The sequence below is a fragment of the Phalacrocorax aristotelis genome, chromosome 25, assembly GCF_949628215.1.
Source record: "Phalacrocorax aristotelis chromosome 25, bGulAri2.1, whole genome shotgun sequence".
In the NCBI taxonomy this organism is placed as follows: domain Eukaryota; kingdom Metazoa; phylum Chordata; class Aves; order Suliformes; family Phalacrocoracidae; genus Phalacrocorax; species Phalacrocorax aristotelis.
This window is the reverse complement of record NC_134300.1, coordinates 96145-114363: the sequence shown is the minus strand read 5'-3', so window position 1 is coordinate 114363 and position 18219 is coordinate 96145. Positions and strand designations below refer to the sequence as shown.

General features: G+C 47.1%; 1 pseudogene; it reads left to right on the top strand.

Annotated features, from left to right (window-relative positions):
- Nucleotides 1-15688, top strand: part of LOC142048163 (protein ELYS-like) — a 29311-nt pseudogene extending 13623 nt beyond the window's left edge.
- The last annotated feature ends 2531 nt before the right edge of the window (nt 15689-18219 follow it).

Genomic DNA, 18219 nt, shown 5'->3' with positions numbered 1-18219 from the left:
AAGCGTTTAGGTAAAAAACGAGTGAGACATGAAAGATCAAGAGCTGCTCTGTGCCTGAAAAGACATTCTCTCCCACATTTCAGCCTTGACCAAAAGAGGGGATTGACCCATGCCAAGGCTGCGTTGCCTGTGAATGAAAGTCTGCTTGGAAGACTTGGAGATGAGGATAAGGGTCACGTCGGTTGATAAGCAACAGAGAAATTAGAGAGATGATTACAAATCTGCCAAAGAGCAATCTGGCTTGAAATATTTGACCCAATTCAGAGAAGGATTCAGTGAAGCAAATCTGCAGTGACTCAGCGGGAACTACTGGAGGCATAAATAGAGAGTGGAGAGAAAGTGAGGTGGCAAGAATAGATTGTGAAGGGGCAAGGAAGGTTCCGAAGTCTGGAGGAGAAATGCTTTCCATAGCCCAAGTAAAGAAACAAGATACTACTTGTGTTTGGCGCTGTTTTCAGCTTGTGCAGAAGAGACGCTGCATTTTCAGTTCAATATTGAAGCAGGCGACAACAGTAGGAACAATCTTTTGCCTGGCAGCTGAAGGAATCCTTCCTGCTCCTCCTCCGCAGGCAGAGGAGGAGATAAAGCCAGGTTATTGCCCGTGATGGACAGTCATTTCCTCACCTCGTGGCTGTTGCATCAAAAGCAGTCGCTTCCTTGGCTCCCTTGTTTGAGACGGGAGCGTGACCTTCTGTGCTTTGAGGAGAAGCACGTCAGGGGCTCTTTGCTCAGAAGATGCTTCTCCCCTTCTACAAAGAGCAGGGCCAGTCGCTCACCTGCTTTCTTTGTCTTTGGTTTTTCTTTGTTTTTGAACCTGCAGGCACCACTGTCAGCTTGAAGGAGGAAGGATTCCTGTCTGCGCCGTTACTTTCCAAGAGCCTGAGAATGGTCCTCGCAAATGTTGCTCCTTGTGGGCTCTTCAGTCGACGCAAGAAAGGTGAATAAAAACTTACTATAAGCCGCTGAATTTTCTTTTTAGTATTTTCTCACATAGAGTTGAGACAGGTGTATTTGTTTGGTTTATTTGGCTGTGCAGGAGATTCTCTCGGCTATGGAAGGAGCTTACGGTGCGATTTGTACAGGATGGAGCAGAGATGAAGAGGGACCTCCTAGTTCCTCCCTGCTGAAAGGAGGCAAAGCGACAGGGGCCATATTTTTGTGCTGGCATTCTTAAAAGATTTCCTTTGTTTCCTGATGACTGCTTCATGGTTTGCTTGATATTCACGCCATGATATTAAAATGCCCTCAAAAGCAGTCGAGGCTGCAGTTCCAGAGCGCTAACGGTGCCGATAGAGCAGCTGCGGCCCCTAAAGGAGGAGGTGACAGCATGGCCGGTTCCCTGGTGCCAGCTTGAGCCTTGGTGAGCCAGCTCAGCTCGCCTGGCAGGGAAGGTGTTCAGCAGCCAAGTCGGTGGTTTCCTGCTGGGCTAATGACTGAAACGAGGGTGTGGAAGGTGCCGTGTGTGCAGGAGAGGGGCTGCAGTTCTGGTGGGAAGGGAAGGAAGATCTGCCCCTCTCAGCATCAGCAAGCTATTTACTCAGCTTGGCTGCTCGTAGAGTGGCAATCTTTTTCAGTTTGACTGTAAAGCAGTTTTGGCTGAGAACTCTTCACTGTGAAGAGCTATTCCGAATCATTTTTAGTCCACGTAACATCTGAAAGCTTTCAGACTGTGTGGTTAGCCTTTGCCCCAGAAGCTGTTAGTGTCCAAATGTCCTCCGTTGTGTTTTAGCGGCTAAATGTGACCAATTGTCATGCTTTGGGAAGGGCTGTTTTTCTTTTCAGCGAGACAGTGCTATGAAGGAAACCTCAGCCTAGATCCAGGGAAAGGATAATGAGGACTATAAAGCAGCTTTGTAACCAAATGTCATAATTTATACCTTTTCCAGTGAAGGCGATGCTCTGAGTTTACATCTGTTGCAGTTAGCGTTCGCTGCCAGCAGGCGCTTGGCTTCAGGACAAGTCCTGTATGAGGTAAGATGTGCACGTGCGTGAAAGGATGGAAAGAGTCCTTTTCTCTAAGGGAGTATCAGTGAAGTTGGCAGGGGTCATATTTGCCATGAAAATTCAGAGATGACTAAGAAAAATAGAATCTTTTGCTGAGTGTTCTTGGGCACAGCCTTTGTCCATACGTTTTGAAAACAAGTCGTACAATTTTGCTGTTGGCTGCACTTGGTGAAGGCAGGGAGGGATCTTTCACCCATCAGTCCCTGAGGAGGCGAGAGGAGGAGCTGGCAGGAGCTGACGTGTTTGAGAGGAGACTCTGAATCAGTAAGACGTTCTCATGGCTGCTCCCGAGGGATGCGCTTTCACTCTAGCGGTGTGTGCCTATAGATAACACCTCGCAAGAGAGCTTTGGCTGCTGGAATGCCGTGAATTCTCTAAGTTCATCAGTTCTGTAATCAAGTCACGGAGCAAAGCGCTTTGCATGCCTATGTATTGCATTATTTCAGATCTCTCTCTGTAGGTAAATATGTAGGTTTGTGAAGAAACCTTGATGTTGCAAGGAATTCTGCAAAACACATTCAGAACCAATAATGGGAGGGAAATGCTCAGTTTTGAAAATGTGCAAAGCTTTTACGGCCAAACTTACCCGTTACGGTTTGACACTTAGTTCTCTTGCGTGTCAGATGTAGTTTCTCTTTGCCATCAGATTACGCGCCTGGGAGAGCTAGAGAACAATACGTGTGTTCTATTAGACATGGACATTCTTTCCTACTGAGGTGTAATGTCTGCTTTTATCTCAGAATGACCTTTCTCTCTCCTGTGATTTTTTTCCACAGCGTCTGGCATCCTGTGTTGGAAAGAACAGGTTGGATCTGACGGGCGGAGCCTTTCCCTTGAGAGGGCAGGGCAGCAAGGCCAAGTTACTCAGCTGTCGGGCTGTAGAAACCTTTCCCACCCACGCAGCCAGAGAAGGCAGCGTTGATGAAGGTTTGTTCCTGATGTCCCTGTTTGGTGACTCTAAACGAAATGGTTTTGGAATCCAAGCAATGAATGCTGTTCTATACCCACAGCCTGAAAGTCTTCCATATCTGTGTAGGCTAACTTGTGGGGATTTGTTTGGGTTTTTTTTGCTAAACCTCTTGATCAACTCTTACTGTATGGAAAACTTGATCAGCTAATAATTGTGTGCTTGATTTGGCTTAGGACAGGTACAATCTGAACTCAAAAAGGGGCCAGTATGACTGAAACCTATCACAGAGATGTTTGCTATGGTGTAAATGTTTAAAATTTTTCTTACTGAAGTGGTGTGTTTCATGAGTGATGTAACAGAATGAAGCCAAAATAGAAAGTGGTGTTTTGAAAATATCAGAGAGACTGTATTTTCTCCCACTAAGAAACAATGTCTTGTCTTTTCCAGTCATATCTCCTGGCACCAGTGTCTCAGTCTTCAGCTGGCAAGTGAATACACGTGGCCAGGGAAAACCATCTACTTATTTGGGTGTATTTGACTTTGACTGCTGGTATCAGGCTCAAATGCCAGGCTCACTAAGGTAGATTTTGATGGAGTTGTTTTCAGTACCCCTCCCCATAATTCATTGGAAAGTCAGCGTTTAGCTTCTGCACTTGTTTTCTTTCAGACCAGAAGAATCCCTTCAGGGATGCCCCTATTTTGCACTGTGGTCACTGGACGCTGTGACAAGCACGACTACTCCAAACCTCCTTCTGGATGTTGTGGTGCAGGAGCGCAGCCTAGGCCGGAGAGTTCCTCCTTCTTATCCACAACCTGAGCTGTGTTTTCACCCAAGTACCTATAATTTTGGTAGGTATTACACGGCTTTGAATAGTGATAAGCTTAAACCGAGCTCAAATGCCATTTATTGGTTCTCCTGTTCACTGTTTGTCACGCAAAAACCCAACCAAACCAAAACACCCCAACCCCCCACCCACCCAACTCTGATCTCATTGTACTGACCAAGTGTGTGCTGTTGTGACACCTGTCTGACAGTCTGGGTGCTTCTGCAACGCAGCCCGTGACGTGGTGCTGGTGATCAGATGAAATGATTCTGGGCTGAAGCTCAAAGCGCAGCACCTCGATAGCCCTGGAGGTAAAATTTCTATACTCGGTCATCACTTTTCTAAAAGAGGTTGTAAGTGATGTGACGAAGAAAATGGGTACTTGGTTGTACCTTTCCAGAGGCTGCTATGACAAAAAGGTAAACTGGTGCTTCCATCACGGTGAGAGTATGGAATGTTGTCCAGCGTTCGTTGTCTCTGCAGATGGCAGGTGCTTGCTGAGCTCTGGAGTTGTTCATGTGACGTGCAGCGGCTTCCAGAAGGAGGTGAGCTTTTACTGTGTCTTTATTGAGAATGTCAAGAGATGGACCTTTCCTAAGCTTTCTATGGCGCTGCTTTTAGCGTCAGAGACCATTTCATGCTGCTCCTGCCCATCCACACGCGTAACTGCAATTGTACCCTGCCAGTTTTATGCAAATGGTGATGTTTGAGGTCCCCTCTTGGGCGTGTAAACCCACCGTTGCGTCCCGTTGAAGCACGATCAGGGCCTGAATGTCTAGAAAGGAAGACAGCGCTGCTCTAGGAGCAGGACGAGAAAGTCGGGGAAAGCTGTTCCTTCTCTCTCATCAATGAGTGCAACTGCCTGCGTGGTCCTGATTTCGGGTTTTGATCCCTGATGAGCTGGGAAAAGGAGGGCAGACTGGAGAAAAGGAAGCATCGTTCCCTCAGAACAACCTTCCCCCCGTCAGTCTCTCAAAGCATGAGGTTCCGTGCAGGAGCTGACGATGGGGGTGTCTCACTGGGATGGGAGCTGTTGCCAACAGCCGCTTGCTGCACTCTCCGTGATCATTTGCTTCCAAGGACGTGGGCTGCAGCAAACAATTACCGTTGGCAGCTCTACCTGATGACGTCCTCACCACTTCCCTGTATTTTCCCTTCATCGGTCGGCTTTGCTGCAGCCTCTCAAAGCAGATCTTCACCTCTGTAGCCTTTGCCTTGTGCTGCAGTTGCCCAATTGACTCCTCTTGGACTGCCCTCTTGTTGCTGCAACACCTCAGTCACCTTTAGCTCGTGACACCCACCACCTTCTCTCTGCTTTATCCCATCGCAGTGACTTCACCCCTCTCCTTCAGAGGTTTCCCATTTGCAGGGCACCAACCTTTCTCTCTCCTCTGAAGGATTTCCATGAGAGATGCAGCCTTTGTGATGAAGAACCCATCTTCACCCAGGCAGGCTCTAAGCGAAATGCTCAGCAAGCGAGTCATCAGGCAGAGGAGCACTTAGTAGGAAGGGGAGAGCGGTCTTTCCCTGCCCTCATCTTCCTCTCTAATGGATTCCTCACCAGATCTGTGGGGGTGCGTTAGGGCAAAGAGCCCTTGTGCACAGTGTGGTAGCTAACATGGATTTCTTGGCAAGTTGGCCTGGCCCATAGGCTGTTTATTTTGCAAGCCTGATGTAGACTCTGACATTCACATCGGGTGATCTGATGTCGGCTCCCCTTTGGAAGCAATTGGGAAAGGAAGAAGTCTTTTAATACCCTTTGCTGAGATGGGACTCTATCATTCAGAGACTGGTTAGGCATTTGAGCAGGGATTGCTTGTGAATGTCAGCAAGGCAAATTTCAGAATTAGGGACAAGGCGCTTGGTTTGGAGTTTTGCCTGCCGCCATAAGCCGTACTCGGTGTGTTTCCTTGTCTGACACCGGCTTTCAGAGAAAGATGGAAATCTCCCGTGTGTGTCCTCATGTGCAGAAATGGCTCTGAATGTGATGATTTTACCTAGAAGGGAAAGATAGTTTTGAATGTGCTTAAAAAATGAAAGAAACAAACAAAAATCAAAACCCCAAAAAAGGAAGATTTGATGCGGGATCAGGTTTGGGCCCCGCAGTACAAGAAGGACATCGCGTCGCCGGAGCGTGTCCAGAGAAGGGCAACAAAGCTGGTGAAGGGCCTAGAGAGCAGGTCTTACGAGGAGAGGTTGAGGCAACCGGGGTTGTTTGGCCTGGAGAGGAGGAGGCTGAGGGGAGACCTTATCGCTCCCTGCAACTACCTGAAAGGAGGTTGTAGTGAGGTGGGGGTTGGCCTCTTCTCCCAGGTCACTAGCGCTAGAACGAGAGGAAAGGGCTTCAAGCTGCGTCAGGGGAGGTTTCGATGGGATATTGGGAAAAATGTCTTCCCTGCAAGAGTGGTCAGGCCTTGGAAGAGGCTGCCCAGGGAGGTGGGGGACTCACCATCCCTGGAGGTATTTAAAAGACATGTAGACGTGGCACTTGAGGGCATGATTTAGGAGACGTGGTAGTGTTGGGTTCACGGTTGCACTTGCTGATCCTAGAGGGCTTTTCCAACCTTAATGGTTCTGTGATTCTGTGTTTCTATGATCATTTCACCTGGAAGAAGTACCAGAACCAGCTGCAATGAGCTACTCCTTAACAGTGCACGTCTGTGCCTGCCTGTGCTTTGCCCTTCTGAAGGATTGCCCCGGCATTAGAACACAGTGTTTGAAGCGCCTCAAACTGAAACCTATTAGACCGTAACTGTTTCACTTCTTTTCTGTCATTTTAGAAAATGACAACTTAATGTTTGGGGTGTCGTAACTGCTTCATGTCTTCGTAGTCTGGAAAGCTGCTTGATCTTGGCTTCGCCCTTCCCATGCAAATGTGGCAGAGTTGTGTTTGTTCTGTCCCCTTCATGCACCCCTGATGGCAAACTTCTCTGCACACCGTGTGCCGTGGGTATAAGCAGGGCACGTCGCTGAGAATAGTTAATTGGGACTCAGTAAGTTGAGACTATAAAGCAGAGGCATGCGACTAAAGATCAGAGTTAGCCTTTGGTAAGTTGTCCTGTCAGAGGGAAAGTTTCCTGTGCTCCTCCCAGCAACAAGCAGCCCAGCCTGTGATGCCCGAGTGAGGGCACAGTTAGAAACAAGCACTTACTGTTGGTGGTTGGGATGTTGAAAGCAGGTGGGATTCTCCTTTTCTTTTGTCTGCTACGTTTAGGAGGAGCAGTTAGAGGCGGTCTTGTCAGCTGCTGCCCAGACAGGTTCTGTAGGGCTTCTGACTGGCTGCATTAAGCTTTGGACATCTAAAGGTAACACTTCTTATGTGGTTTTTTGTGTTGCATATTTTTTTAGTTTGGAATTCTTGATTCATTTCTTTGTTGTTCTCTCTTTTTAAAGAGCAGCCAAGTTCTGCTGCTAATGTAGAGTTTGCCCTTGACTGGACATGGAGCAAAGTGATCTATACAAAAGGCGCATTTGACCAAATCTGTGAGTACTAGTGCAGCCATGCTGCAAACCTAGAGTCATTCTTTCCAGCTGAGCTCATTCAGTGATCTGCTGGTAGATGGTCTTGCCCGCAGATCTGGAAGTGCACTTTGCGACTCTGAACTTGCTCTGCAGGCTGACGCTTTCATACTTGCTCTTGAAAAGGTGTTGTGCTGTTTGACGGCTCCTGCAGCTCCACTGACCCGCAGAGGTTACAGGCTCTTCAGCGCCGCCAGTTGCTTTTGAGCAACCTTAGCAGAGTCTTAAACTGCTTTCTAACAGCAGCCCACGAGCTGGCTGGAGAAGGCTTGTCACAGTATTTCTAACTCTGTGGTATGTTTTATTAAGATTTGGGATGATGCTGGGGCTGTAATTGTGGAAAGAGGAGCTGCTGTTGGTTTTGCTGATGGGCAGAAAGTCAGATGTAGCGGGGAGAAGGGGCTTAAATGGGAGGGGTTGGGGCTGCCACTTAACGTGCGTTGAGTTCAGGGCAAGAGTTTGTTGTGGGGCTGGTGCGAGTGGGTGGGGAGGCTGCGTTCAGCAAGGAGCTGTGCAAGCACCCGGCTTGAAATTACAGCAGCGGGATGTGGCACTGTGACAAATACTCCCTATGATTGTCAGCTAGCAGTGCGTAATTGCATGCAAATATTGGACTGGAAATTACTAAAAAAGGAAAGGAAGCATAAATAAGTGACATGTGAAGTGAGTTGCATGAATTTCTGTAGCTGTTTCTATTACAAATTGTTCTTGGCATGTTGAGGAGGAAAGAGAATATCCCTTTGCTAGAGTAAAAATCTCTGCTCTGTGAAAAACAGATGTCTTATTCATGAGTGGATTGAACAGTTCAGGCTTTCCTTTTTTTATGTAACCGTTAGTGAATCTGCTTCTTTGTAGGGGTTGCTTGTGATTGTGGGTTTTTTCTTCAGATAAGGATGTGTTACGGAGTGAAAAAAATGCAGAGGCAAAGATTTCTACCCTGTTACTTTTCTACTTTTGCTTTAGTGCAATGAGGGGAGTTTTATTAAAAAACAAAACAAAGCAAAAGAAATTGCATACCAACAGTCCTCTTGAGCTTTTTTTACCTGTTTTGCAGACTTGACAAAGAAGCTGGCAGAAACCAGCCTCAGAGCTTTGTATGCACGAGTGGTCCTCTGGTTCTGTTGGTCCCGTCTCCTGCCCAAGGGCTCAGGTAAGCATAAACTGTCCTGCATTTGTAGCAGTAAGTGGCTCCTACGAACACCTGCCTAGCCGTGGTTCTGTCAGTGCTTCATCAATACCAAGCCGTGCCGGTTCAGTGACAGCAGATGCTGAAGTTCTGCTGCTGAAATGGAGGTTTGACTGTTTTTTTCCAACTACGTCGTGTAGGATGATGCCAACAGTTTCTTTCCGGGGTGTTTCTCAGAAACAGCACTAAGTCTCTGAGTGAAGGAGTTGCTCGTGCCCGCAGCTTGAAATACTTGGGATTTTAAACAAGTAACTCCTAAAGCACCAACACGGGAATGCTTGATTTTACAGTAAAAGCACGGCCTGCATGTTTTGAACTTGTTACTGATTGTTTGAGGAAAAAATACACCTTGGAAATAGTTCATCATTTGGATGGGTTATAAATTCTGTTGTCAGCCTTAATTGCCTTACGCATGCTCAGGTGACGTGTTTAAACACCCATTCCCTTTGAGAATTGGGGTTTTTTCTTTATAGTGAACCTCAGCTGACACTACATGTTCTGGATGCGACCTCAGCTGTAAACTTGAAATGGCGCTTGGGACAAGAAGGAATTGACTCCTGTGTCTTCGGTCTCTTTTAGCAAAGGCAGAAGGAGGATTGGCTTCTTTCAAAGTCGGAGGCTGGCCTGTGATTTTGATGCTCAGCTTGTGTGTTCTGTCTTTTTTAGTCAAAAACTGTAGGTTGAAAATATGATATGACTTCTTTAACTTACATCTTATTTATTGCCTGTAGGAGGTGATATGCGTTTCTCTAGACCTTTCTACAATTATCCTCTGATTCAGAGCTACTACACGGGTCATCGACAGAAACTGGAGCGTTTATCAAGGTAAGACGTGCAGGAAAGCTCTAGAACAGTTCCGCTGCAAATTCAGAAGCGGCAGCGAGTGGCTTTTCCATCAACAGCTGCATTTGCTACGCTTCATGCATTTGCCGGCAACAGCCTTGACTTCAGTGATGCGCGTGTTCTGCAGAACACAGAGGTTACTTTCCTGGGTTAAAACGTTGATATGTACCTCTGCTTAGTGCCCTTTGTTGGTATCATCGTTTCTTTGAAGCGCACGTAATTCACTGGCTATTCTGTGTGATTTGTGACTACTGGAAAAGGGCATGTGATGAGGACAGGATCCGTCACGGCCAGGTCAGCAAGGCACGGCCTTTGCAGAGCAATTGTTCTGGACACAGAAGAAAGCATGTTTTAAAAACCAAAAATAATCTCTCTCCTTGACGAGTAGTAGATGGCGATAAGGGGATTGGCCCAAATCTCCTACTCCCAAGCACCGCGGTGTCCTTGAAGGAGATGGGCAGAGGTCCACGCAGCTGGCACAGCCAGCGCTCTCCTGGCGACTGGATAAAAGTGCCTTCCTCACGGGAACTCCCTTTCCTGGACTGGCTCCCTGGCATACAGGTGATGTGCCTTGGGTTAGGTGAGAGCAGATTTTAATTTGGCACCTGTACTGTAAGTAAAGCAAGTCCTAAAGAAGCTCAGGCTGTGGCACCGTGAACAAGGTGCTGCAGGAGGAGTCCAGGTGGAGGCTGCTCTATGTCAGGTGTTGGCTTTCAAGCTCCTCTTCCTGAGGTTCCTTCTGAGGTAACTCTCGTACAGGCTCACGGGCTCCTTAGAAGCACCACCTCCAGCGTGCTGCTTCTGCTCGTCCTCCTCAGGAAATGAAAGGCTGGCGTCGCAGCCCGCAGGAGCCTGCGATGGGCTTCTGAGGAATGCAGTGTTTAACAGGCCAGCCCTCCGTCACTGTGATGGCATGTGCAGAGGCACAAACGTGCTGCTTCAGGTGGTACCAGAATTCAGCTGTGGGCTCAGCTTTGTGACCGTGACTGTTTTTCAGTAACAGAAGCGAGGTGCTGAGAACAAAGCCGGACATTTCCGTGCTGTGGTCTCACCGCTGTGTGTGGGAACACTCCCGCTGGAGGCGTGAGATTTGGGGTAGCTTTGCTCACGCTGCCTTTGTATTACAAGTAATGCGGCACAAAAGAAAACCTGAAAACTAAAAGGTCACTGCAACTTTCCCCTTAATAGGGGAGCTTCTAGGATTCCTACTTGGAACTCCTTTAATAGCTCACTATGATCTAATGAACACCTTTCACCTGACTGAGAAATTTCTTTCCAGTCTATTTCAAGTCACGATCATGCCTGTGTATGTTTGTTCCTTTCTTGGGCTCGTGGGAGCTTTTGCTGGTTTTGTTTTGGCTGGAGGAAATCTGTGACACCGCGAGGCTGGAATTAGTGTTTTCCTCTGTGCAAATCCTCGCTACGTTTTGTTCCAGAGGCAAATGGGACTCTGACTGCCTGACGGTCGATGGGATGGTTTCCCAGTTGGGAGACCAAGTTGAGGAGATGTGGCAGAGAGAGGAAGGAGGAACTGGGAAATACCCACCTGCTAGTTTACGGGTGAGTGTTGTGTTCCCTGAAAACAACCCCCACCACCACCACAAGCCCCAGCCCCAGCCCAGCCCTCCCCCAAAGCCAATGATTTCTCAAAGAGAGGAGTTTTTAAAAACCTTTTCCCTTTTCATTCCAGGCACTGCTGGAGCTCTATTTGCTAGAAGGCGTTGAAGAAAGCCACAAACATGCAATTGTATCCCTTGGAGTTATTTCTGTTACACTTCCAGTATACGCGCATCAGGGGTCTGAAATGTCTGTCACCTACGCGTTCGATGCATTTTCTAATTTATGCTTCAAACACAGTGCAAGGGAAAACATGTAGTTTAGAATGAAGGCACAGAAGGAAGCTTTGATTATTTGTTTGTACTGTGGATTGTTTAGGAATTTTTAAAATGTTTTGTTGCAAAGCCTTTTCTGATGTGAGAAAACAGGTTTACTAAGCAATGTTAAAGGTAGAAAGCTCCCTTAGGTTTTCTCAAAACGTAAACTGTTTTTCATTTTTGAAGCACCCACAGCTGTAGCAAACGGCTGCTTCCTCGAGCGATGCACTAGAATGTGCTGCTTCAGAGCAAAAGGATTTCTGACAGTGGTTTACCAGGACCTGATTTTGCTGAAATCATCCATTTTCCAGCACAGCTAAGAGGGCTTGCTTTTGTGCTGTTACAAGTGCAGGCACACAGAATAATAAAGAGAGAGAAGAGAAAAGCCACTGGGCAGAAGCTGAATTTTTAAGCTGCCGAAATGCACTGTGTTGCTTTGGGTGTTTGTTGCCTGACCCGAGAGGGGAGCCTAGAGAGCAGGGGCTTTAAAAGCTGTTGCACCCCGGAGCTCTCTGATGAGAATACACCCCCCAAAACAGCTGTCAGAAAGAGAAAACGACACTGCCGATGAGTGATCCAGGTACTGGTTCAAATCCAGTTTTAATCATTGAGAGCTAAGCTGTGCTGTAAGGACACCCTAATTTCAGTTGTTTCATATACGCTGGAAAGGAGGGAAAAACCAGCTGTAGAACTTGTTTGCTTTAATAATCAAGCATTGGCCGTTCACGTGTTTTGAATGTCCAGCCGGTGGCTCCAGTGACTAAAGAGGGAGCCTGAGTTTCCAACGGAACTGTTTAAATATCGAAAGGCAACCTTTCTGAATGCCTTGGAGAAATCAGAGAGTCTGTCTTTCTGGTTATTTATTCAGAATGCAATTTTGTTGTTAGGGCCTGGCTACCTTCAGGTTGCAACAGCGTAAAACGGCAAGACTAATACATGAGTATTTTCTGCGTCCTACCACTATGATATTCTTATTTCCTTTTCTTATTTATTCCTATTATATTAATCATAGGAATAATATTATTTCATGTGATTATTTCCTGTGATAAATTGTTGGTCTTGCAAATTTATTAGCCTTAATTAGATACTTGATATCAGACAATTTACTTGCTGCTAGACATCATGCGTTCCTTTCGGAACAAAACAGAAGCTTCCGTCGACTCCTTCGCAGCTGCCTTTGCCATCCCTTTGGGCCTTGTTAAGCTTATTCAAGGATTTTGGCTTCTAGACCACAAGGACTATGAAGTAAGCATGTGACAGTTTAGTTAGGCATACGTTGTGGTACAAGGCTATGATCTAGCAAATGACTTTAAAAACCTGGTGCTTAGCTAACAACAGGTGATAAAACATGGGAAGCTTCTTTTGTAATCCTGCTTCAGCAGCACCTTCAGCAGTACGTGATGATGTGCAGTTTGGTTTTAATTACGTTGACAGGAAATGGATTAAGACAATGAAGAAGTCAACATTAATGCTTGACGTGTGACTTGCCAAAGCCATCTGTTCAGGTTGTTCTCAGCAGAGCAGTCGAGCGCTTTCTCAGAAGCAGTGGTTTGGGTACTTTAAATAGTCAAACGACCATCCTAGCAGCAAGGTTTGAGACAGAAGACCGCAAAAGTGACTCTTCAATCTAATTCATGTTCCTTCTGATGCTGAAGGTTGCTCTTTGCCTGTCACAATTTTAATACAACCTGTCTGGGAGAATAACTTGTATTGATAAGAAGTGATGTTTGCCTATGGGGATTTGGTTACCCTAGCCAAGTGTGAATCACTCCTTTTAAAAGACTCTGTTTTTTTTTCTGTATGGCTAACTGATTTTTTTTTTCTGCAAATAGTAAAGAATTTATATTTACCTGTCCGGTATCAAGGACATTCACCCTTACTGAAGAAACGTTTGAACAGTTTTGTTGTGTGCTTGTGTGTCCAGTCTGATCCCCTCTGTACAAAGAGGATGTGGCCAGGCTGGAAGGGGTCCAGAGAGGAGCCACCAGGATGATCAGAGGACTGGGAAGCTGCCGTACGAGGATGGGCTGGGAGAGCTGGGTTTGTTCAGCCTTGAGAAAAAGAGGCTCAGAGGGGATCTCATCCCCATGTACCAGCACTTAAAGGGTAGCTACAAAGAAGGTGGTGACTCCCTTTTTACTTGGAGTCGCATGGAGAGGACAAGGGGGATGGCCACAGGTTGCTCTTGGGGAGATTCCGATTGGCCACCAGAGGGAAATTTTTCACACTGAGGACAGTCACCGTTGGAATAATCTCCCCAGGGAGGTGGTTGACTCGGCCACATTGGACACCGTCAAGAGTCGTCTGGACAGGGTGCTGGGCCATCTTGTCTAGACTGGGCTCTTCCCAGAAAGGTTGGGCTAGATGATCGCTGAGGTCCCTTCCAACCTGGGATTCTGTGATCTTAGTAAACCTGATCTCCCCCTTCTGCAGAATTCCGTGGCCCTGCTCTTTCACCCAGCTACAATCAAACCTGTGTCGTGGCAACACGTGAGAATTCTTGGGTCCCTCATGTGCCAAGGAGAGCATAGGCGAGCCCTCAGATACATGCAGGTGATGAAGCCACCATTCTCAAGCAGTTGTGAAGAGCGACTTTTCCTCACTGTGCTGTTGTCCAATAGGTAAAGAAATATGTGCCACCATTTTGGCATTGAAATACCGTGAAAGGTGGAGAACAAACACTAGAAATCACAATCCCCTAAGTTTCCTTTAAACTTTGAGCACAGTAATTGTGGGGCATCTTTTTAGTTATACTATTAATATGCCTTTACATCTCAAAAAATTAACTACAGGTGCATGGCGGAGGCTTGGGCTCTGCTGCAGGAAGACACCGCTCAGTTAAAGGAGGAAGAGCTATTAAAAGATATGTATGACATCTGTCAGGAGATGGGACTAGTGGGAGACTTCCTGAAGCTGCCTTTCACAGACTCTGAACAAGTAAGTGTGGGCAAGAAAAAAATCTGAATCCCTTCTTTGCCAAGAGAAGAGGCAGGATCATCATATATGTTTTAAAATGTGTTATTTCTCGTAGAAGTGTTTGGAGAAATTTTTATGGACTCATGAAATTCTTTTAGTCCAGCACCTGCAGCGTGCCAACTGTACAGCAGCAGCACAGCTGAACCAGGCGATGAACGTTCATCTCACGGTAAGCGTAAAAGTCCTGCCAAGTGTGCCAGTTTCTCTCAGGGGTTACGAACCGGTTTAACAGCGCTCAGTGAGAATCCTGCTTTCTTTATCACACCCTTCTTTGAAATACTTGCAATAAGCCTCTGCACCTTACGTTACAGCTGAACCTAAAAGTTGAACAAAATGTGTCACTACTCCAAAGCTACCCCGTGCAGTTGGAAATTCCGTGTTCCAGGCTCTTGTTGACTCCACTTCAAACAGTTTGTTTGTGTCTGAGGATGAAATAAGTATCTTTCCTGTCAGCCACTCCTACCATTCAGATATTCAGCGACGTATGTTATGTAGGGTTCGGATGATTGGAAGTTGTTTGGGTCACTGTGGAATGAAGAGTGTGTTGTATGTCATCTCTGGTATCTTGCACGCAACTCTGGGTGCCAACCCACAGGCAACATTTACATTACGGGTTGTTCTTTTTATTATTTCCTCAAGTTATAGCGTGAGGTCTGCAATTCCACAGCTTTAATTTTACCACTTTTAGGACAGAAATTCTTACCTAACTTCTGTATCTCAAAATAGGCAGGTTAAATTTTGTGTCATGGGATCTTCTGTTGTGGTTCTGTGATCCATGTGCTGTTTTGGGGAACCATAGTTCTCCAGGGAAGCAAACTTACCCAGGTGGCTTTGGAAGGTTTAGGTCCTGCATTTGAAAGCTTCCATCCAGGGGGAAGGGGTGTGTAGGTAGCTTTCTCTTCCTCGTTTTAATCCTCACTTCCTTTTGTCCAATGTAACCCGCCGTTGCCCTGGAGATTCAGTCCCCTGGGGCAGTGGCGTTTCAGGAAAAACAAGGGCAAGGCTGCTGTTTTGTCAGCCACGTGAAACTTGTGGGTGCTGGCAAGCGTGTCAGAATCAGGTTCTGCAGAGTGCCGGCATGGTTTTAACTTAAAGTTGTAGGTTCTGTTATTATTCCAGTCTTCCTTCGGCTTGGCTAAAAATACGGGGTGAAACTTCTTGCTTTACGCTTTTTGTTCATCAGAATGATCGTGCTCCTCGCTGGAGACAGAGAGCAGTTGCCAGAAATTCTCTCTCAGGCCAACACGGTAAGACCCTTCCTAGAGGTCCGAGGCAGCTGGCTGCAGGGAGAGCCAAGCCTTCCCATCTGCCTTTATCCGGACCAAGAGGAGGTAATTTTGGGGGGGAACATAACGCACAACTAACCATCGCTTTGATTGCACAAGGCTGATCGTTTTTTCCCTCGTGCTTTACAGCCGCAAGACCAAAGCCGTTCTCAACGGTAACAAAACAAGCTAATGCAGGAAATGTGGATCCAAGAGCACCTTTCAGCAGTTGTGTATTGGCCAAAGTTAGAGAGTTATGGGTAGGAAATGAGCAGAAGCCCAGTTGAGAGAGATTTTTTTCTGTTATGATAATGTTTGTTATGCAAAACATATATATTTACATTATGGTAAATGTGTTTAGAGACTTTAAGAGAGCTGAAACTAAAACGATGAGCATCAAGCTGTTGGTGTACACATCTTGCTAGACTTGATTGTGTGATCAAATAGTGATCTCTTCCCACTTGCTGACATCTTTCTGCTTTGTTTCTGCCTCTTTTACTTAAAAATAGGCAGAACGATAAAGAGCAGGAAAGAGGCCAGTAGCTGTCAGATGAGTTTCCTACAGGTGGTAGGGCCAAATCAACCTCAATTCTGGTATATTTGGACTTGAGGGCAATGAAGGTCAGTTACTGTCCTTCTCTGCTGTCCTTTTGTCACGAGAAAAGACCAAGACCTTGGACAGATCGTCCTACAAGGACGTGTCCAGCGTGCAAATAAGGCCGCAGATAACTAAGTAGTTTAATCCCCCATCAGAACCCCTTCTCATGGAAGATGACTCTCAGGGTTGTCAGCGCACTCCATTTATTTGCTGCAATTCATCCCTTCCCATGTTACCAACTATAGTCTCTTGTGAGTTGTTAGGCAATGCTTGTAACCTCTTAGTCTAGGCTAGTTGGAAAATGCTATGAAATAATAGAATTTCTCGTAGTAAGATTGCATTTGTTTCTTATGTTGTTGGTACTTTTGTCTTCTGTGCAAAACTTGCAGGTTTCCATCGCAGGAATGCTGTTCTCACCAAAGCAGTCATGATAATGAGTGCCTTTGGACGCTTGGAGGAAATGTTCTGTGGTTCCTTTTGAATGACAGCTGTTCCTCAGATAAAAAGCGTTTCCTAATGCACTGTGCTGTGTGGGTGACCCATACGTGAGGCAGAGGGAAAAATGCAAGTGGCGGTTCCTGATGTGCCTGTTGGTTCAGGTCACTCTCTCCTGGGCTGTGCATCACCCGGCGCGGTTCAAGAGCAGGCTTATCCCACAGCAGCCATCGGTGTGGTGTGCCTTGCTCTTGAACTGGGTTTAAACCCAGACTAGACCATGATTTATTAGTGAAAGCCTGATTGCTGGTAGTTTGATACTATGGCTGTAATTTGAATACAGACAGAGAGAAGGATGCAGGAAGGAGGTGTGTGACTTCTGTGAACACCGACAGCACAAGCGTGTGTGACCCTAGGAATCCAGGGCACAGGAAAGCCTTTGCTTCTGATCCAGCCTATTGGTCTCAGAGGAGCTTCCTAAAGGACGAGAACGGCATGCTCGTCTCCGCAGGATCCAGCAGTTCCGTGGGCCAGGTAAGCCTTGAGTCAAAGAACCAGCTGGAAGCAGCTGTCACTAATGCGCAGCTGGAGGCCGGTCAGTTCCTTTATCTCCCGTTACTAACACTCATGTCAGCGTAACGCAAAAGACCGGCATTTATCACTTTCCTGGTGTGAAGCAGTGGCTAGGTTTTATCTGTGTTTCTGTCCTCCTGGAACTGAGTGTTACTGTCAAGTGTGCTTGCTAGTCTTGATTGCTAATCTAAACTGCTAGTGAGGGCTCTCCTGGCAGAGAGCAGTGCTTGTGTGTGCATTTGCTTTCTACTCTCTGAAGAGGAGGCACTTGATGGTTTGTTAGAGAAAGATCTCTGGTGATCATGGTCAGGGAGTGCTGGAGAGCTCCTGGCACGGTTATAATGCCACTCTGCCGGCGTATGGTCAGACGGCTCAGGGAAGAGCCCATGAGCGACGATCGGGTATGGTGCGAACAGAGGCTGGGTGCCCGTTGTGCGCCAAGAGCTCTTCAAAGCCCCCCGCACTCGGGAGAACCACAAGCAGTGCCAGGTGGGATTAGCACAAAGTGATGCTACATGGAGTAAATGGTTCGCACTGATCACCCAGCGGGCTCGAGTAGGGAACCCCAGTGGCCCGGGAATCTTGGAAGTGACCATGGGCTGGCCAGAAGGCAAAGACTTTGGAATATGACCAGAGGAGGGGGTGCCATGTGCTGAAGAGGCCCCACTGTATAACAAACTGCCAGAAGATGAGAAGCAGTATGCCCTGTTCATTGTAAGCGCCATGTGCTTACAATGGTAGAAACAACGACTGGCTGGCTGGAAACATATCCCATCCCCCACGCCACTGCCCAGACACCATCCTGGGTCTGGAAAAACAAGTCCTGTGACGACATGGCACCCCAGAGAGTGGTCAGACAACAGACTCATTTCCGAAACAACCTCATAGACAGCTGGGCCAAAGAGCACGGCAATGAGTGGGTGTATCACACCCCCTGTCACGCACCAGCCTCTGGGAAAATGGAGCGGTACAATGGACTGTTAAAAACTACACTGAGAGCAATGGGGGGTGGGACATGCAGGCCCTGGGGTGCACATTTGGCAAAAGCCACGTGGTTAGTCAACAGGAGGGGATCTGCCAGGTGAGCTGGCCCTGCCCAGTCAGAAATCCTACATCCTGTGGGAGGGGATGGAGGCCCTGTAGCGCACGCAAAAAGTACGCTGGGCAACACAGTCTGGGTCCTCCCTGCCTCAGGCAAAGGCAAAGCCGTTC